Source organism: Agelaius phoeniceus, chromosome Z (genome assembly GCF_051311805.1).
Source record: "Agelaius phoeniceus isolate bAgePho1 chromosome Z, bAgePho1.hap1, whole genome shotgun sequence".
Classification (NCBI taxonomy): domain Eukaryota; kingdom Metazoa; phylum Chordata; class Aves; order Passeriformes; family Icteridae; genus Agelaius; species Agelaius phoeniceus.
This window is the reverse complement of record NC_135303.1, coordinates 61,147,563-61,162,536: the sequence shown is the minus strand read 5'-3', so window position 1 is coordinate 61,162,536 and position 14,974 is coordinate 61,147,563. Positions and strand designations below refer to the sequence as shown.

At 36.5% G+C, this 14,974-nt stretch overlaps 1 protein-coding gene across 3 annotated transcripts in view; it reads left to right on the top strand.

Annotated features, from left to right (window-relative positions):
• Positions 1-14,974, top strand: part of ADAMTSL1 (ADAMTS like 1) — a 402,391-nt gene that overhangs the window by 92,307 nt on the left and 295,110 nt on the right. The window lies entirely within an intron of this gene.

Below are 14,974 nucleotides of genomic sequence, written 5' to 3'. Positions count from 1 at the left end.
TTCTTGGAGATATTCAAGAGCCATCTGGACACAATCTTGTGCAATGTGCTCTGGGATGACCTTGCTTGAGCAGGGAGGTTGGAGCAGATAACTCACTTTGACTTTCAGTCTCATCTCTTCTGTAATTTTGTAAACTTTTTGGTCTGATATTTTCAAGGGCTGATACATCTTGATGTCTGACAGATTATGGTTTAACAGAAACAGTGGTACATTAGCATCTGATGTAACCAGGAATTGGTGATGTATTTTAGGGATTAAATACTTTATAGGATTAAGTGTTTATTTACTGTGGAGGATAGAGTGAGTCTAGAAATTTCTGTTGGCACAGCCATACTTAGCCCCTTTTTAGTTAAGGTTTACCTATTTTAGGTTATCTTTCTTTGTGCATGAGGAAATATTATCTAGTTATCACTAGTGGGAGTATGTAGAGCTAGGACTTCAGAAAAACGGAGTGGATGTCTTTTGATAAGTCTTACTGCTCAGGTCAAAGAAACCAGTTAACAAAAGTAGTGAAGGTATTAAACAATCTACTGTGTTTTTGCTAACCCATCTGCTCTCAGACAAGTTGTCCTTTGTGCTTTACTACTGCTAAAAGAAATTTCAGATTGGTCAAAATCAACCTTTTATTCTACCATTTTGTGTAATTTTACAGCAGATCAGAATTTCATCAAGCAACTGCATTGCTGCTGGAATACCTGTAATTGTTCTTCTTTAAAACTATTTCTTTTCTGTGCTCCGGAGAAGAAAATGGCACTTTATTACAATTCTGTCGTACCAGTACTTGTGGCTTGTTATTTATTGCTTTTCTGAGTTGTGGCAGTTGTATGCATGTTTATAAGTGTTTCGTGTTCACGGAAGAGGAAAGTACTCTGCAAAATATTCATAGATTTCACTTCAAGGCAGTGTTTTTCTTTCATTACTTTCAGGGTTCCTGTGATCTTCTTTCTGTGCAGTTTTGAGTTCTTGAGAACACATCTACACTGAATAGTGCCCAGAAAATATGACTTTGCAATCTACACTTACATATGAACTTAAAGAACTTTACCAACCTCATCCCTATGTGATACCATCTTCTACTACTGAAGCACATAAACATTTTCTCTGCATGACTGATTTGGTTGGCAAAAGGTAGCATGGAAGAACTTGAAATAAGTTTTCAGTATTTTGCCTGAAATATTATGAATGTATGGAACTAGTTCATTGTAAGCTATGTAGTCTATTTCAAAGAGAGGCACTAATTTCAACCAGGGCTTTTCTTGAGCACTGTCATGGTTTGACACTGGCACAATGCCAGTGCCCCCATGAAGATACCCTCTCCCTGGTAGCTGCTGTGAGATGTGACCAGGAATAAGCAAAGCAGGCTCCTACTTAGGGAAGAAAGAAAACAAAACTTTATTAACTACACTACAACTACAAATAAAAAGGAACACACACACAGGGAAAATGAAAACCTTACAAATACATTTCCTCCTCCCCCCATCAAATTTCCAACACAATACATCTATTCCTCAAATCACCAACTCTCGGTCCAGCACCACCTTTTAGACAATCAATCCTCAGTTCATCAAGAGGAGAGGAGTCCTTCTTGTACCATGGGCTTCCCCTGGAAACACAGTCGAAGCCTCCTGTGTTTCCGTGTCACTTGTGGCACCGCCCGGAGTGCATCTGCCGTCGTGACCTCTTCCTTTTCATGTCCAGTGCTCTCACCACTGAACACGGACCAGAGCTGCTTCTAGGGTTGTCTTTTTAAGGATGCTTTGTCCCGATCCAAAAAAGGCACAGTCTCTCCTTTGGGACACCTGTCCCCACAATCTCTCCTTTGGGACACCTGTCCCCACAATCTCTCCTTTGGGACACCTGTCCCCCCCATATTTTTCACCCCCTAGGGCCGAGGGGCACCAACACTGAACCCTGTTGGTTCTGAGGCCATTGCCTCCCCCTAGAATGCAGTCTCTGTGTCACAAGGAACATGGTTCTGTCCATGGCTCTACAAAAAGAGTCCAGCAAAAGCCACTCCATCATCTCTTCCCACTAGGATTCTTCTCTATTCTTCCACTATCTCTCACTCGCCCAGACCTCTCTCACACTTGCACATTCCTTCCTCATCTTCCACTCTATCTTCTAGGAAAGGTCAATGATCTGGAAAGTTCTCATTCTCCAAAAAGGGGTTAAAAGCTCCTACAAGCAGCCGGCTGAACTCCCGCTTCTTCTCCGTCCCAGCCGTGCTGCTGGCACAGGCCCATGTTTATCAAGCTTCAAGGTCACAGTCTCAGGCAGTGGCTCTTTCTCTCTCTCTCTCTCTGTCTCTCAGGGGGGGCTGCCCGATGGCTCCCGGTGTCTCTCTCTCTCTCTCTCTCTCCCACCCTTCCACCCCCAGGCTCAGGCCTACCTCTCCCGGCCACATGGCTTTTCCCCTCCCTCTGCCCAGCCAGCAGCTGGGCCGGGGCAGAGACCCGAACTCTTTCCCGCTGGAAACCCAAAAGGACCCTCCCAGGGGAGAGCTCTGCTTTTAACCCCGTGTTCTCAGAGGCGTGGCCAGGTTAAATGCCAATATTAAAGCCTGAATATCCATTGGCCCAAAACACAGCATTCCAAAAACCACATTTCCTGTCAAACCACCACAAGCACTTATTCCAATATTCTGCTTCATAAATACTAGTGAATTGGTTTTCCAAAATTTCCGTAGCATATATAGGGTATTGTTCCTATTTTATGGATGTAGATTCAAAGGTTCATAGATAGATATTAAGGTCAAATGCATCTACTTTTCTTGAGTGCCTGAGACACAATGATCCATTTTTTTTCAATTTACCTCTCATGACACAGGACTAAGGTGATGGGGGAGCTATTAACCTCAAATGCAATTGTGACTGCTCAGCATCGTCATGTGTCGGGCTAAAGATTAGAGGTAAAGCATGCACAAATCAAAGTACGTGATTAAGGTATCCAACAAAATGCTACAATGACTCAACTGGAATGATACAAAAATTGTTATAGAAGCAGATATAGAGTATAATTTTTCAGAAAAGAAAGCACAAACTATATTTCAGGATCAATCATTCCCAGTTCATAGGACCAATCCTTTCTTTCCTGTAATTTCAAGTGAGATAATGGTGTATCTAATGAGAAAACCAATGTAAAACTATTTTCCTAACAAATAAAACACAAACTACCTCTTTTATAATAGTACCCCAATAAATCTCCCACTCTGGTTCCTTTTAGAAGTCCTGTGACTTACATAACATAGGGTTTTCTATTTGCATCTTTTCAAAACTGTTCACACAGAGCTACAGTGTGAACACAGGGCTACGGTGAGTGCTGGACAGCTAGTGATACAGGAATTGTGAAATAATTATAATTTTAAAAGTTTTTAACCTTTTTATTTTCCCTTGATGAAGACATGAACTGACTTATGCTTTCTGAGAAAATTCAGGCTGGTGATCTATATTTTTAAGATATTTTCTCAAGTATACATCTTCACTCATCTAAAAAAGACCAAGTTACCACTATTTTTGTGGGTAGCTGAGAGCATCCAAAATGATTGATTCACTTCTGATGTTGAAAAGTAATATCCCTGTAACTCCACAACTTTTTGGACAAAAATATGTACTTCCAGAGGCACCAGGTAAGTCTTTGATAGTATGGCAGAATGGCCACATACATAGCTTTCTGGGCCTATGCATTAAAAGCTGTTGGCAGGGATGCTATAGAAATAGCCTTACAATTCTCAGCAAAAGTTGGGGAGGTCAAAAAAAGCTCCTGTTTTCCAGTAACCAGTTACTAAAGTAAAGATGCTTAGCAAGGAGATACACTAACTGCTTGCAAGACAGTTTTAGGCAATTACTTGCAAGATTGTGTTAATAAGTACAGGTTAGCCAAAATATCTTGGATTATGATATTCAGTCCAATGGAAAATAGGCTTCCTATATAAAGGCTTTATCTTGGTCATTGAAATGACTCACAAAAATACTTTCCTCATCTTTCAGTTATATTTCCAGCCTTGGAGAAAATGTAGCCGTATTTTCTTACTTTCCCTTTCAATATAAAGGGAAAGGGATCTAATCTAATTGCTGTAGCATCATCATATTTTTCAGGGAGAAAATTACTAGAAGTGAGAAGAAGATTTATATTTTTATCATTTTTTGTCTTGTTCACAGTCAATAGCTGAGATTACACTAAAAAAATTATTCAAAGGAAGCCTCTGAGGTATATTTCACAATTCCTAACTTATAGCGTTTTCCTGCTTCTTCTGGAAAAAATATTGAAAATAATTTAAGAACCTGGGGAAAATAATTTAAAATATAATGGATTTAGACAGAAAACTTAAGGTTCAGGAAATTCCTAGTTTAAAGAATGTGTCAAGGATTATACTCCTACAATTTTGGGGATGTTCCTATTTATGTGTTCCTGCAATTCAGGGATGATACTTTTGGGTACCCAGGAATTCTGAGTTAACTCTATAGAAAGTAAAATTTAGAATTTTATAGTATATAATTGGTATATAATTGTGTAATATATAATTAGTATTATATATAATTGCTCTGATTTATTGAGCAATTATTTAAAACCTCAGATTAAATCCAAAGTTTTCTGTGCTGAGGTCTGATTCTGAGATAAAGTGTAGAAATTCTCTACATCATTATGAAGTAAGAAGAAAAGCAAGCCCTGTAAAACATGAATAAAATCTAGATGTATATCTAAATTTCTTTCCCAATTGATCCTGATATTTAGAATTTATTGCTTGTGCATTTTAGATGGAAGGGTTAATTTTCAGAATATAACTATCTTGAACATTTTATTTATTCTATTTTTGAGCCATAATTTTTTTTCTTTGTACTCCAAATTATTTGTGTGTAAGAATGCATTGTACTCTAAATATATTATGTGTAATAGTAGAAGATCCTCAGCCTGTTGATTACGGAATTTCCAAGCTTCTCAGCTAAAAATCACATGTCTCTAAATGGGTATAAAATATGATGCTGCTGAATCCAGATTTGAGCTCCTCACAGATGGGAAATCACTAGACCACAGGAATTACAGGCACTTCCCCCTGCAGCTGCTGACGTGACAGATCAAGAGAAATCCTTGGATGATAGGAGTTCTCCTCTGACTAGCCTTACCTTGTATTTGCTATTTGTAGGTAAGAGATCTCTGGTGCAAGTTATGACAGACTTATATATGCTACTGCCGATCCAATTACTTGAAAATCATTATTTTGTCCTGGAAAAACTATAATATTGACCTAAATCAATAAGAAATGTTCACCTGCTTTTAAAAGCGTAAGTATTAATCATGTTTAGAGACCTATGGATGACCTAACACCAAAGATAGATTGGACCACTGGCATTTGCCACTTTCCTTGTATCTAAAGGTCTACAAAGTACTCAGATACCAAAAGATCTGAATACACTCACCATCTTTCTGACTACCTCTTATATAATATAATGTAAATATAATGATATTTACATCCATTTAAAAATAGAAACATGACCATTGAGTTTCTGGATTCGCAACTGTTCCTATATTTTTCTTTTAGAAAGCCAATCAATTCAGCAGTACTCATTAAAAAAAAAAAAATTACATTCCAAAGCTTGGAGTCCATACCCCACAGCTGCTAAAACTGTCCCATGACTGAATTGGGTGCTGGTGTTGAGACAGGAGAAAAGGAAGCCATTTTTAGAAAGACAGAGTTGTAAGCCTTGCCCCCTTTAGGAAGATGAGAAATTTTGTAATAAAACTAAGCCATTGTTTGCATAATGATATAGAACACTGTTTGGTCTACCACAGTAATTAACAGAGTCAAATTTATGCATATCTGTTCCCGATAACTCTCTTCTATAACTGAAATTTTTCCTAGACTCTATCAGATTAAGTAGCTTTTCTATTTGCCTCACTGAAATACTTGAAGCTCTTTTTTCATTACACTGTTTCCACTCTATGGGAGCATAATTCAAAAAGCTAATAGCTGTTTTTGCACTAGTAAAATATATGGATGCTCTCTATGTGTGGAAATCACACTTCTGTGCATTTTAATAGAAATCTTTTGAAACATAGTGTAAATAGTTCAAGAAGAAAATTAGTTTAGGATAGTTACTAAACCAAAATGGGCATAGGTCTTGCTTTTCAAAACAAGCATTCAATGTCTTCTAAAATTTTGCTTCATCAAAATGAACAATTCCTCTTTTTTTACATCATTGGTAAAATTTATATAATAGATTCTATGAAATTTGTTAATTAAAAACAAGTGAAGGGTAAGCATCAAGTAGATGAAAAAGTAATACAAAAGCTCTCTAGCAAGAAAGACAGGATACTGACCTGAGATACTCCAAACTTCCTCTTCTACCTGAGATCATGAATTTCACCTTGAATTGTTCTACAGAAGGCAAAACATAAGTGTAAAGAGCTATAATCTTTTAAAAACTGATGATGATGATGATATGAGTGGCTTGTTTAAATGTTTTGTAGGAAAGTACCTTTTTGTTGGACTTAGACTACATCCTTTACTAAGAATACCTTTTTCTACAGCTGCGCAAATGTTTGTGATTTTCTGCATTGTAAATATTAACTGATCATGCTATTAAAAAAATGTGATTTCATTGCTTTAGATATTTTCAAATTTACCATTCCTCATATTTTCATAATTCTGTATTAGGACTGGTATATCTTTAATGTTCTTTTTGTTTTCTTTCTTTGTGAATACGTAACATATGTATATGTATAAATATATGAATATGTATATGTATATGTATGTATATGTACATAAATGGAGATGTTTCATGTGAACAATCCTATCTACATGCCATGTTTGCAGCACAACTCTCAGCAGTCCAAAGTAATGTAGACTTCTTAGCAAGTGCTCACTAATCAATTGTTTGAAACAGACTAAAGAACAACTTACAGATATTCTTTCAGCTTTTCTTTTTCAGTAGTTACAAAGAGTCTTATGTACTGCAGCCGGAGATATCTTTAGGATCACAGGCTTTTTAAGAGTGCTTCTCTTGCTTTCAAGGTGTACAGAGCTTTCTTAGCTGCCCTGAATACAGACAGAGTTTGCGAACAATGCTGTATCTTGAAATTCTAGAGATGCTGCCTGTTGAATTCCACCCCTGGTTAATGCCTCTCAGCATCACTATAAATGAAAGGACAGTCCTCATTCACTAGGGCCCAGGCTGCCTCCTGAGACTGATGAGCGGACAATTCAGACTAGGGAGCTCCAGCTGTCTAAGGGAGTTAACAAACCAAACGGATTAGAGAATGTTAGAAATGCTTAAGCTTCTTCCTTTTTGGGTCACACTAAATTATGCAAGAGTATTATTCCTAGAAAAAGTTTACTACTGAAAAATCACTGTCTGGTTTCAGAGTCTAAATTTAGTTTTTGGACCTAAAAGGAAGTCTGTATCCCTGTGTATTTCCTAGCTGTCATGCAGGCCAGAGTCTGATCTGATTTATTAAGTTGCTTTTGGTCTAGGACACTTAAAAAAGGTTTTGGAACCTTCTGGCTCTGAACTGTGCAGTAATTACAGTGTCAGCAAAATGCACTGATGATTACAGAGTTTACACCAACAATCAGAAGGCTTGGTGCTTAGATTCTAACATTTTCATTGCCCAGTGTTAGAAAATATATTTCTCTTTCTCTAGGTCTCCTTTCCTTTTCTTTATTTTTTTTGTTTGCTTTATTATTTAATTACTTAACTGTTTATTGAGGATATTAATGTAATTCTGTGATTCTCCTCTCATGGTTGCCAGAAAGCTTACACTGGTGATATTAAAGAACATATAGTTTTGTAAATGGCTTTGTAGAAGCATACCTATAGGCAAAGCTCATATACTTCCATGCTTATGTAAATGGGTTTGCAGACCTGAATAAACCCAGGTTAGAATCAAGTGCTTACTTGATGAACTGTATTGTCATGTTTCCTCTGCTTCTAGTGTCTAGATTTAGAATTTTAAATACTTGAATATCTAAGAATCAATAACCACAGAATCAGAATAAATCCCAAGTTGCTTTTCCTCTGTTGCAGTATCAATAAGCAAAACATGGTTTCAATAAAAAAATGCATTTAATTTCTTGGTATTTTTAATTAATATTGTATAATTTTTTTTACCAAATTCTTATTTGAAACCTACAGTGAAGTCAGCTTCATTTTTGTTCTTCTGTGGTTTCCATGGCTTCTCTTCCATGTAACTTTCAGATTAGCGGTGCAGGCCTGAATCCAAATGGCTGTACTCCACTGGAACTTATAACAAGATGTTTGTCAGTCTGATCATACCACATTTTTTGCAGACTTTCAGAGAAGCAAGATCATTGGTAGAGTCTGAACAGCAAGTTGATCAGAAAAAAATCTGTTACAGGATATAGGACATAAAATATTCAACCTTGAAATAATAATCCCATGTGGCATTTTTTTTTTTGCTACACAGAGGCTGTTATTGGAGTGTGCTTTCAGAATAAATGAATTAATTTTTTTCCTAATTTTGTACAATCTTTTATGCTTACAACACCCAAAAAGTCCTCTTAATTTATCATTCTACAGAGAGATTTCTGTTTGAATGGGAAGTTTATTTCTGTTCCATGTAGGTTTTCACTCTGTGTCATCCTCACCTGACCTCCTTTAGTAGCAACATTTCTTCCCTCTTCCTCTGCTAGATTAGTTTGGGCTCTGAAACAATTTTATTTTCTGAATGTAAATGTACTGTGATAGGTAGTAATTATTATTCCTGTTTATGATGAAGATAGGAATGGATCTGCACTAGAATCAAAAGATAGTGAGGTTTGAACAAAAATGAAGGGTGAGGTATTATCCTTCAAGGAATCAAATTTTTTCGGTGTAGTATCTACCCCTAAAAACTTGGGTTTTGTGAAGGGATGAGTTTTCCCTGTGCTGTCATGTATCACACAAAGGGATCTGCTGATCATTCTCCATGCACTGACTTTCAGGGTTTTCAGGTGCTGTATACTGTTCCCGCTGTGCAGCTTCTGGACTAGGACCTGGGCTAAGAATTTTATTGAGAATTCATGGGTAGCAAAAGATGGATTTAATGTGTACTCAGAGTCAGTTCCTTCACTTGTTACTAGATGCAATTTTCTACATGATGAGAATTTTTACTTCTTTACTGTCTTGTGGGAAAAAAAATCTGTTGCATTTTTGTATGGCAAGAAATGTGTACTGTTATTCCTGCATGCATTGCATCAATTCTCTATGATTTAAACTGGAATTGTGAAAAAATGGTTACAGATTGAATTATATATATGAGTCTAAACCAATCAAATATATTGTTTTTAAATATATTAAGAAATGTGCCTAAGGACCTCTGAGGGATATTGGGCAATATACTCTTATTTAGAAATCACATGATTGCTGTATAGTTAAGTGGAATTCACAGTGTTTGGAATATGTGTGCATGATTTTTTCTCCTTTGGTTTTACCATACAGAAAAGAAAATATGGGAGTGATTGATTCTGGAACCAGTGAGTTTCCAGACCAAAACAACCTTCCAAAAAAATGACATTTTTATTGCTTGATTCTGTCCCCTTCCCCACACCACTCCCCTCCCCTGCCAAAAAAAGAAAAAAAAGAAAAAAAAAAGAAACAAAAAAACAATCAAAAATAAGTCTATTTTATTCCTTTGTAGTAAACTGGTGAATTTTTTTGGAAACCTGATATCTAAAATAGACCTCTGCAGTATTGTCAGTAATAGTGAGTGATTTTTTCAATTTCTAATTAAAAATCACTTCCGTGTAAAGGTTTAAAAATCCAACAAGATGAATTATCTTTAATGAAATTACTTAAAAAGGAGCAAGGAAGTGAAAGAAAAAGAACTGTAATGGGAAGACGCTGTGTATTGGGCAGATATTTGTTGTTTTCTCTTGTTTCAGAAATGGTAGTCTGCTAAATTTTGTACATATCACAGGCTTTTTTGAACTTCAGAAAACACAACTGCATTTTAATTCAAATTGCTACTTATATTTTCAGTGACTTAACACACCTATTTTAATTGTGTTTAAAAATGTACTTGCAGCTGTATTTCATCACATCTACATTTTGACATAGTGCTGAGAATTCTCAATTTTATTATATACAGATGTAGCTCAGTAATTTAGTTTCTTTCAGTAGCTGTGTGTTTAACTGTCCATGAGAAACTGCAAAATAATAGCCAAATTATGTTTTTATTATGTCCTTTTTATCAGTCTTGGCATAAGAATGGAAGAAAAATCACTTCAGCATGCCTCACAGCCTCTCCTCACAGGGCAAAGGCTCCATCCCCACTACCTTGGTGCTTCTTCTCAGCTCCAGACAACCTACAGATGTCTTCCCTGCATGCAGGGTGATATTCACAATGTGATCTGATGTACACAGTAGAGAGGGGCAAATCCCTTCTCAGGCTCTGGGGCTGTGCCCATGTGCCCAGACAATGCTGTGCCCCATTGCTGCCCATGTGCATGGCTGGCCACTCTGGGGCCATCCCCCAGAGCCCCAGCCTGCACCCCACAGGGCTCTGCCTTCCTGGGAAAGACATTCCTGTTGGCAAATTTCTGTCATGGTGCTTTTGGTTAGCTGTCATGCCCTCAAGTATAAATACTATTCAACAAGAATTGTTTTGAATGTAAATAACAGTGTCCAAGATAGTCATGGGAAGAAAATTTTGCTGTCTACAGAAGGTACAGTAGGAACAAAAACATGAAAGTACAGGCAGGCATGAGAGATAATTAGTGATCTGGTTATAAATTGCTTAAAATCACAAGATTGCATCAGGAATTTAGTTGGTCTTTCAGGCTGTCATATCTAGGTGTTCACCAATACCTAGAAACTGAAGGCTTCAATGTATTTGTTCTTCAGGACAGCTGCAATATGAGCAAAAGGAATCACCGCTGGTGATTTTGAACTAATTTACCTGCAGTGGAAAATGACCTCATATATCAGAACAACCATCAGAACAATGAACAACCATTTTTTTCCCTCATTAGGCAATTAAAAATCAGGAGATTGTCATTAACAATTATAGTTATGGAAATCTTTTTTTCCTTTGGTTGTAGTTTCAGTAGATGTAGTTAATCGGCTTAGTTAAGTGGATCTTTGATATTATTTTAACTAAAAAACATCTTGTTTATGATAACAAGAAATGCTTTTGAGACTGTCCTCAGTGGCCTTGAGACCTACAGTATAATACACTGTATGTTGTCTGATAGTGGTTACAGAGCACCATTAGTCTGACATCATTCCATTTAAGAGACATGTTTGAGGAAGAACAATTTGTCCTTGACTTTAACCTGAGTTCTGCAGAAAACAAAAGCTATGTTATTCAGTTGGGAAGTTCCATGTAAAAGTATGATTGTGAACTTATTGTTTATAATCATTACATGAATAATACTACTAAAATATTGTAAATACACACAGAAATAATGTGTAATTTCTCTTTCTCCCTATATTTTATTTACATTTATATCAGTTAAAACCTGGTTGAAAATAATAAAAAATACACTTCCCCCTCCCCAAATTTTATAAATATCCTCTCTAGCAATCATTTCTTCTTCCTCTTTCCTTCTCCCTCCCCACAATTCTTAAATCCTTCTTAAAAAATTTCAAAATATTGTATCCATTTTTTTTCATCTGGATATGCTTGAACTTTCTTTGTCTGCTATTTCTTTTCTTTTCCTTCTTAAGAGGTCATCTAGTTCTGTACAATAAAAAAAAGTGCATTCTGTGTTAACCAGTTCTTGCCATTTTCCAATTCTGTTTTTTTTTCAATTATTTCTGTCTTAAATTTTATTTTCTAAATGCAATACTACAGTTCATCTCTGAAAACTCTGTAGAAGACACAAGTAAAATTAAGCGCATTTGAGTACAATCTTCTATGAGGTATATACATGCCAAAATGCCATTTTCTTTTGAGCAAACTATCTTCAAATTTAGTGCATGAAGATGGCAAAGAGGAAAAAATAGAAAGAAATAAACTAATGGAACATACCTATGACTACTATGGCAGAAGACATCATTCTTTTATTCATGTTATAAAACTCTCAGTACTCATCAAAATTCTATTTACGTTGTTTTCTCTCCTGCTTTAAGTGCAAGGTTATTCCAAAGCCTCATTGCTTTGATAGTTACGAACATTACTAGGTACCTTACTTATGTTATGTTTTGCATTTATCTTGCAGAAGTAATCTGCTAAGACTACCCCACTAAGCTTTTTTTTAAATGTATTTTAAACTTCTGGATGTTGTGGAATAGATGCATAACTTTCTGCCTTCTGACTTGAGTGTAACTTAAACTAGTGGCTGTCCTAGGTCTGATGGATGGTTTGTCCTGTGATGAGGACTAAAATAGAGACCAACACTATATATCAGTCCAGTAAAAAAATTCTTTCTTTACAGTGGAAATATTTGACTTAATTGAAGAAGAAGAAATAAGAAAGCAGCAAAAAATATAGAAGACTTATTTCAACCTCTAATGTCATATTACAATATTATGTTGATCCAGTTCTGAGTAACTGGGGTTGTTTTCCATATTTGTAATTTTTTAGGATAAACAAGTCAATAAAATGAACCTGTTTCAGGTTTTTCACAATCTTTATTACAATCAATTTTCAGTTTCACTCATTTTATTACAGTAACTTTTAAGGTGATTTTATAATGAAAAGGATAAATGCAACCTTCTCAATTGAAATATCAATGCTGGTGCATAATCTCTTTAACAATAACAGTCAATTCAATCTGAAATGTTCAATAGATTTTATCACCATGTACAAAATATGTCACAAGTTCAAAAACCAATTTCTGTTGTCAAAAAGACATTGCTCTACAGCTTTATCAATAGTCATATTTCTATAGAGATGTGCTATGCATAAAAAGATTAAAGATTTTTAACTGTAAGAATTTAAAGGAAGAGCAAGTTGGAAGGTTGCAGACCTATGCTTGAAAAATATTCTGGGGTAATGTTTAATTTTCTTTTTCCCAAACTTTCAAAGCCATAAAATGAAAATTTCGTTTAGTATCAAGTGTCCTTTAAAGAATATTTAATACTGGTTTTGTTTTCAAGTGTAATGTTATTATATTTGTTGGAGTCTTTTTTTCCTTTATATGAAAAAATATACATTTGTGAATACAGTCAGTACAAAGAAGTCTGACTCACCTGATGGATTTACTGTGTGTTGGTTGCATATTCAGAAAGGGATTCAAATGAAAATCTCACTGCAGGAATCTTTTTCCCTTTCATTCTCTCTTGAGAAATGCAATGTCATAACTGACTGTGTGAAATGATATATGGTGTGAATTGCCCTCTGAGCTGCAGAGGAGCTGAGTGCTTTAGAGACATATAACCAGATAGTAATGGAGATTAATGAAGATAGATGCAGTAAAAAAAGACTGCTGTTAACGTGAAGTATTTTAAAAATGTGTCATCATACTGAGAAATTAATTGTCTAAATACTAAAAAAAAGAAGAAAAAAATCAAGTGATGCTGAGAAGCAGCTGTCTTAATTAATCATCATTTTAGAGCCTTAATTATCAAGAAACTATGGATATTAGGCATGGAGAAGCTACATTAGTTTACCTTATCACTCCAATTCCACAGCAGGAAATTAAATTCTTTAGTACCTTTCTTCAGCATAATGCCAAATGTTTTACCCAGCTAGTTTTAATTGACTTAAAAAATGGCTATCAGAAACTCAGTGATAGTTTTCTGGCTGATTTATGTGGAACTTCAGCACAAATGATGAAATTTCAAAAGGTGGCAAATGACCTGATGGAATACCTAGAAAAGGTGCAGTGAATAAGATGTAAATGTGCCTGGAGGTAAGGCTGGTGATTAAGAAGTGAGAATATGCTAATGCATGACCATTCAAAAATGGATTTACAGGCTGGTGGAGAAAACTATTACATTTGCAATCTGCAGTTACGATCTGATTATAAGAGATGCCTTTGCCTGAATTAAGGTGCAAACAAGACCAAATGGCAAAGCCAACAGTACAGATCTTATCTAACAGTAGAAGCGAGGTAGAGAGATAGAAGTAGGAAGTGGTGGAGGAGAAGGGAAAGAGAGAGAGATTAAGTAAAGATATCACCACTGTATGGATTCCTGCAGCAGCCTTCTGGTCTTTCTTCACCTTGGTCTTCCCAGAGGTGGGAGTGCCTGAGTCTTTCTTCCGGAGGTACCACTTTTATACAGTCCAAGTCTCAGCTCTCCATGGATGTCACTCCCATAACTTGAGATGACAAGTGCCTTAGCACTTGCTTCCTTGCCCACAGTTTGCCACAGTGGGAATTTTTGTCTGGGTGATAACCAAACCTTAACATCCATTAGGCCTGGAATCAGCTCCTTCCTGCTGTGTCATCTGTGTCTATCTCAAGTTCCTGTTGTAGTGGCTTATTTTATTGGAAATTTCTTCTTTGAGAGTATTTTCAGATAGTTATCTACATTCCCGTAAGCCCTTACAGCAGTTCAGAAGGCAGATCAGATAAAGGAATATTGGTGGAACTTGAAACCGTCTTGAAGAGTACACGTGCTTGTGAGATTGTGCCCTCAGCCTGCAGAATTGAGAATTACTCCCTAAATGTGCTACTGTCAAGAAACTGCAGAATAAGAACTTCATAGCTCCATCTGCTTTTATTGATTAGATTAATTGCAGAATAAGTAAAGAAAAGAGTGGTAGGTATTCTAGATACCCAATTGTATTGGGTGCATGTGGCAAGATTTTGGTAGCAAGGGGGCTGCAGGGATGGCTTCTGTAAGAAGCTGTCAGCTGACTCCCCTGCGTCTCGCAGTCAGCGACAGTGGCAGCACTTCTGTGGTAACAGATTAAAGGATGGGGAAAAATACCCAACTGGGCAGCAGCAATTGCAGCCAGATAAGAAGAATACGAGAGAACCAGTGCCCACAGACACCAAGGTCCACGCAGGAGAAGGATGAGGTGTCCCATGCACCAGAACTGAGATTCCCCTGAAGCTGGTGATGGAGACCACGAGGGGCAGCTGTGC